Here is a 6,000-nt window from a genome sequence, read left to right as displayed (position 1 = left end):
AGTATCCATGTTTAATCAATTAATATGGCGTCTGTGTAAGTACTAAAGGTTGATGCGAGTTACATTCTGGTCTCCTCTCTAATCAATTCATTTTCTAAAAATAGTAGTTTTCTTTCCGTTTGTACTAAAAAAACAATTCCCTATGGCCTTAGATTTACATAGTGATGGTAGATAATGATATATTTAACATTGGTCTCTGTGGGATCGGTAATCTTTTGTATTACTGTGATATATCCGTGCACTTGTGGACCATATCAAATTGTTGTCGTCGTTGCCGAGGACCAATAGTTAATATTGTGATTCTGTTGTATCACCGTATAGATTAAGGTAATTTTTCTTTTCCTTTCTTTCGGGTGTATGTCAAGCAGTCACTCAATCAGATATGAACTAGTACACCCGATCGATGAAGTCGAGCATTTTATCCTTCTTAGACGCCAAATTCAAGAACTTAGAGCTCAATACAACATCTAAATGGCTGAGAACAATGATAAAAATCCTCTTAAGGACTACACTGTCCTATCCCAGGATGAGCCACACTCGAGCATTGTTCCCCCTGCCATTGAGGCAAACAATTTCGAGTTGAAACTTTCTCTACTTCAAATTGTGCAGTAGAACCGGTTCTCTAGTAACCTACAGAGGACACCAACTTACATATATTTGTGTTTGTGCAGTACACAAACACGTTGAAAAGCAATGGCGTAAATCCAAAAGCCATTCGACTAAGTCTTTTCCCATTTTCTCTAAGGGATAGAGCCAGAGTATGGCTATAGTCCCTGTCATCGAATTCCATCACCAAATGGAACAAACTTAAGAAGGAATTCTTGGCTCGCTATTTCTCACTGAGTAAAACTGCTATGCTAAGAAGCCAAATAAATGGTTTTAGGCAGAAAGATGGAGAATAGCTTTTCGCAGCTTGTGAGAGATATAAATATATGATGAGGCTCTGCCCTCATCAAGGTTTAGAATATTGGTCGATTATCCACACTTTTTATAATGGTTTTCTATCCAACATAAGATTGACGATAGACGCCACAGTTGGCAGCAACTAATGGATACACCCTTCAATGAAGCCTATTAGCTCAAAGTAAACATGACCCAAAACCAATATCAGTGGGGAAATGAGCGTGCTTGTGTAGAGTCCAAACCTAAGGGAGGCATGTACAAATTCAATGGCCTATATCATGTAAGTGCTAAGGTCGATGCACTTACATAAAAGATTGACAATCTAACCATTACAAATACAACTACCAAGCTGTTGTGACTCTCAACTGTGAAACTTGTGGAGTCCAAGGGCATGCCGCTACCGGTTGTCAGCTATTGGCAAGAACTTCCCCTGACCAATTGAACTATACACATGGAAATCCTTACTCAAACACTTATAACCCTGGATGAAGAAATCATCCCAACAAGATGTTCATATTAATGAGCTGGTGAAACAATTGGGAAACAAAGTTGACGCCATGTTTACGCACAACAAGATGCTTGAGACCTAAATCTCTCAAGTATCCCAGCAATAAGCACTTAATGCTTCCGTTGCTGGCACATTTCTAGGCCAACCTTAACCCAATCCAAAAGGCCTTGCTAATACCATCACACTAAGAAGTGGGACGGAATTAGATGGACCTGTTGATCCTAGAATGACATACCAGATGATGTATAAGAGAGTTGAGAAGGAAACAGAGAAAGCGACTAAAAAGAGCCAAATAGGAGAACCAATAACTTATAATGAGTAAGTGGCCATAACAAAAGAGGCTGACGAGAAAGAAAAGCCATATGTACCCCCACCACCTTATAAACCACCTATATCATACCCTTAGAGACTTGCCAAATCTAAGAACGAGGGTCAATTCAAGAATTTCTTCGAGCTCCTAAAGCAACTCCACATTATTGTCCCTTTTATGGATGTCATTACACAAATGCCCTCATATGCCAAGTTCCTCAAAGAGATCCTATCAAACAAGATAAAACTTAAAGATGACGACATGGTGGCACTCACTACGGAATGCAGCGCCATTATTCAAAATAATATGCCACCTAAGTTGAAAGACCTAGGTAGTTTTTCCATTCCATGTTGTCGCTACGTGAAAATTGGCTACAAGACACAGAGTCGCCACCAGATTTTATTTATTCCATAAAAAAAATAGAAAAGGGAAAATAATCGATAAAACCCTCTAAAGAAAAAGAAAAGATTGGTCCCGCAACCAAATTTAGGGTTCATAAGTCGGTTATGTAGGAGGAAGGTATTATCACCCCTCACATCCATCGTACTCGATGGAAACCATCTAAGTTGTCTACGTGTGTGGGTGTTTATCTTAAAGTTTACTTACTATCGGGAAAAAGGGGGTGATTTGGTTCTTTATTATTGTGCTCGTCAAGGATTGGGGCTCTTGTGCCTACATAACATCATCGGGGGATGTAGAATTCAGGCACTAAATACGATTCTATTGCATTATATAAAAATATCGACTTAAAGGTCTCGTCTCATACTCTCTCGCTAACGACAAAGACCACCCTCCCTAACCACAGGATTTTGCTCTCGCTCGCCCGTTCTAATTAGAAAGTGTATTTTGAAAGTAAATGAGATCATAAATGATGCCTAAAACACTCTTGCTGTTTTTAGGATTGATGCCTAGTTTCCACTATCCAGTTCCTTCCTCACACTCTCGCGCTATTGGACTGAACCTTGGTTTGTCCCACACTCTTGTGCCAAAATAGTAAAACATATATTTGGAAACTAAAGCCAAAACATTGTTAAATCATATATCCGCGCCTATTATTTCTACTGAGTCCCATCGGTAACGACGGTCCTCATACGCTAGACTCAGAATAATTTAGCAAGGCATGATATTATTTGAAAGCAACATGATTAAAGTGTTTATAACTGAGAATAGCATGGCATGCAAGTAATAAAAGACAGCAAAGCATATAAATATGAAAAGCGGTAAAAAAAACCTAAAATTGCATAAAATAAAACTTGAATTAACTTGAACTTGAAAATAACGGCATGCTTGTTCTCGATCCAAAATAAAAACGGTACGAAAGTAAAAAGGCGTGACAATCCCTCGACGTGAGGTATTGCCACTTTTACAGGTAATTTTCTGCCTAAAACTAAGACAAGATTTTGACAGAGCTTCCGCGCAGGTTCAATTGGATGTCCAACACTCCAAAAATGGCTCTATATATAGAGTTCATATGCCTGGTAACTCCCTTGGACGTGTTGACTTAGTGGAGGGAGAAGTGGTTGAAAACTGCTAAGAAACTGCCCCACTAGCGTAGTTTTGTTTCTGCATGAAGATGGTGAATTCAATTATGGCAATGGCGAGTGCCATTATCTTGCTCATTAAATGACATGACGAGCAGTGGAGATGGTGAACGCCATCTAGCAGGTGGCAAACGTCATTTTCTCAGATTGGTTAAAACTAACTTTTTTGCTCCACTTTGGCTCCTTTTTCACTTCTTTTCCGCGAGGCTTCCAAAACTCCAATGAAATCGACTAACAACTACAAAACAAATAAAATTAAAGTAAAAGGCGATAAAATGCATAAAAACATAGACGTATAAAATGTAAAATAAGCCTAAAAACACGATACGATTTCTCGTTATCACTTTGTAAGATGATCATGTGTCATGCTTATGAATGAACCTATGTGATTTTAAATTGATGATTCAAAATTCAAACCAAAACCTTCACTTGTATTGCCATGTATGAATGAAGTGGATGGATGCTTAGTGAATGAAGGTTGAAATTTATGGAAATTAGGGTTTTGGAAAGATGTGTTGGCTTTTGTCAAAGTTGACCAAAAAAGTCAATTCTTGACCAAAGTCAACCTTTGGTCAAAGTTGTGATCTTTTGCATTCTTTTTTTTGGTGAATGATATGGTTATGAATGGAATTAACTTAAATGGATGTAAATGGACCAGTATATTAATGAAGTCATGATATGAATCAAAACAACAATAAATGATCAAATGAAATGCATCACAAACTATGGATCACTAGCAAACTTGTATAGACCAAGATCAAACAACTGGGCAAGGGAATTTTGGAAGATGATTGATGACAAATGCATGATAAGTAGGGTTTCAAATAGCAAGTCAAAGCATAGAAGCATAGGGGAACAACCAGGGATTTATGGAACAGGAAACAAGCAACAAGAAAACCCCGAGGAAAAACCTCTTAAGTTAGGGTTTCAAGCCTCAAGAAAATATCAGATGGACCACCAATGATGAGCACCCACGACTAGGATTTCTTGGGTTAAAAGGTCAATCAAGAACCAAAGCCAGACAAACTAGGGTTTAGGGTGGATTGGACATATCCCAATATGATAAAGAGATCTTGGTGGTCCTCAGATATGAATACCATGCCTTAAGTCCATGTAGCATGCTTTCTTGTTATGAATGGAAATGCAAATGAGGTGATGAAATGGTGAATGTATTCCTATGCATTAGGACCATGAAAGTTGTATAAAAGGTAGAGAAAATTTGGGGTATGACACCTGTGTAATTGGAAAATTTGTCATTGACAAAGCCCTTTGTGATCTTGGATCTAGTGTTAGCTTGATTCCCCTCTCAATTTGTGAGAGACTTAAATTAGGAGACCTAATACCTACAAGGATGTCCCTCCAACTAGCTTATCATTTGTTAAGTACCTAGTAGGTATGCTGGAAAACATTCCAATATGCATTGTCCAGTTTTAGACTCCTACAAACTTTATAGTGATGGACATAAAGGAAGACTCCAACGTCCTCATCATATTAGGAAGACCCTTTCTAGCCACTTCTGGTGCAATCTTAGATGTGAAATGAGGAGAACCAACTTTCGAGGTCAGCGACGAGAAAATTGAATTTATCCTATCCTAGTTCTTAAAGAACCCAACTATGACTGAAACTTGCAACTTCATAGACATAATTAATGAATGTATCAAGGAATTATCATTAGAATCACCACTAAGTGAAGAGTTGTTGAACCTCCACCAATATAAGTAGAGAAAGAAGACAAAAATAAGTATGAATACCTTCGCCATTATACTAATGATAGTTTAAAACAACATCTTGCCCTCACCCTTGACCACATGGTCGATCCAAAAGAACCAATGGTTGAGCTCAAACAGTCCCAACAAATTTGAGATATGAGTTTTTGGAAAACAAAGTAAATCGTCATGTGATAGTTAAGGTAAATTTAACTGAAGACGAAACAACAAAACTCCTTGTTCTACTTGAAAAAATTTCTGAAGCCCTAGATTATAACATCTCTGACTTGAAATGAATTATCCTATTTATATGTATGCATAAAATTATGCTAGAAGAGGACTCTAATACCTCTCAAGAGCATCACAGGAGGTTGAATCCCATAATGAGTGAGGTGGTAAAGAAAGAAATTCTAAAAATTCTAGATGTTGGGACTATTTATCCAATATCAGACAACAAATGGGTCAGCCCAGTGCATGTGGTACAAAAGAAGAGCGGTGTAACAGTTGTGGAAAATGAAAAGGGGGATTTAGTCGTAAAACACACCTTAACGGGCTGGAGAATATGCATTGATTATAGAAAGTTAAACAAAGCCACAAGAAATGATCATTTTCCTCTCCCGTTTATTGATCAGATGCTTGAGCATCCAACTAAACACTCTTATTTCTACTACCTTGATGGCTATTCAGGATTCTTTCAAATCCCTATCCACCTAGATAACCAGGAAAAGACAACTTTCACATGTCCTTATGGCACATTCGCCTATCGAAGAATGTCATTTAGATTGTGAAATACACCTACTAATTTTCAAAGGTGCATGATGGAAATATTTGTTGACTTCCTTGATAACATAATGGAAGTATTCATGGATGATTTCTCTATATGTGGCTCTATCTTTGATAATTGTCTTACAAATTTATAAAGGTGTTAGAGAGGCGTGTAAAAGTCAATCTTGTGCTAAATTGGGAAAATGTCACTTTATGGTTAAAGAAGGCATCATTCTAGGACATGTGGTATCTGATAGAGGTATAGAG

The 6,000-nt window shown here is 37.7% G+C and overlaps 1 non-coding gene across 1 annotated transcript; it reads right to left on the bottom strand.

Moving 5' to 3' along the window:
* Positions 1–854: 854 nt before the first annotated feature.
* LOC127116542 (small nucleolar RNA R71) lies at positions 855–961 on the bottom strand. The gene has a single exon (XR_007801370.1). It is a non-coding gene; the product is annotated as a small nucleolar RNA R71 (small nucleolar RNA).
* Between the last annotated feature and the right edge of the window lie 5,039 nt (positions 962–6,000).

Source organism: Lathyrus oleraceus, chromosome 1 (assembly GCF_024323335.1).
Source record: "Lathyrus oleraceus cultivar Zhongwan6 chromosome 1, CAAS_Psat_ZW6_1.0, whole genome shotgun sequence".
In the NCBI taxonomy this organism is placed as follows: Eukaryota; Viridiplantae; Streptophyta; class Magnoliopsida; order Fabales; family Fabaceae; genus Lathyrus; species Lathyrus oleraceus.
Note: the sequence above shows the minus strand (reverse complement) of the source record. Positions and strands in the feature narration are given on the sequence as shown.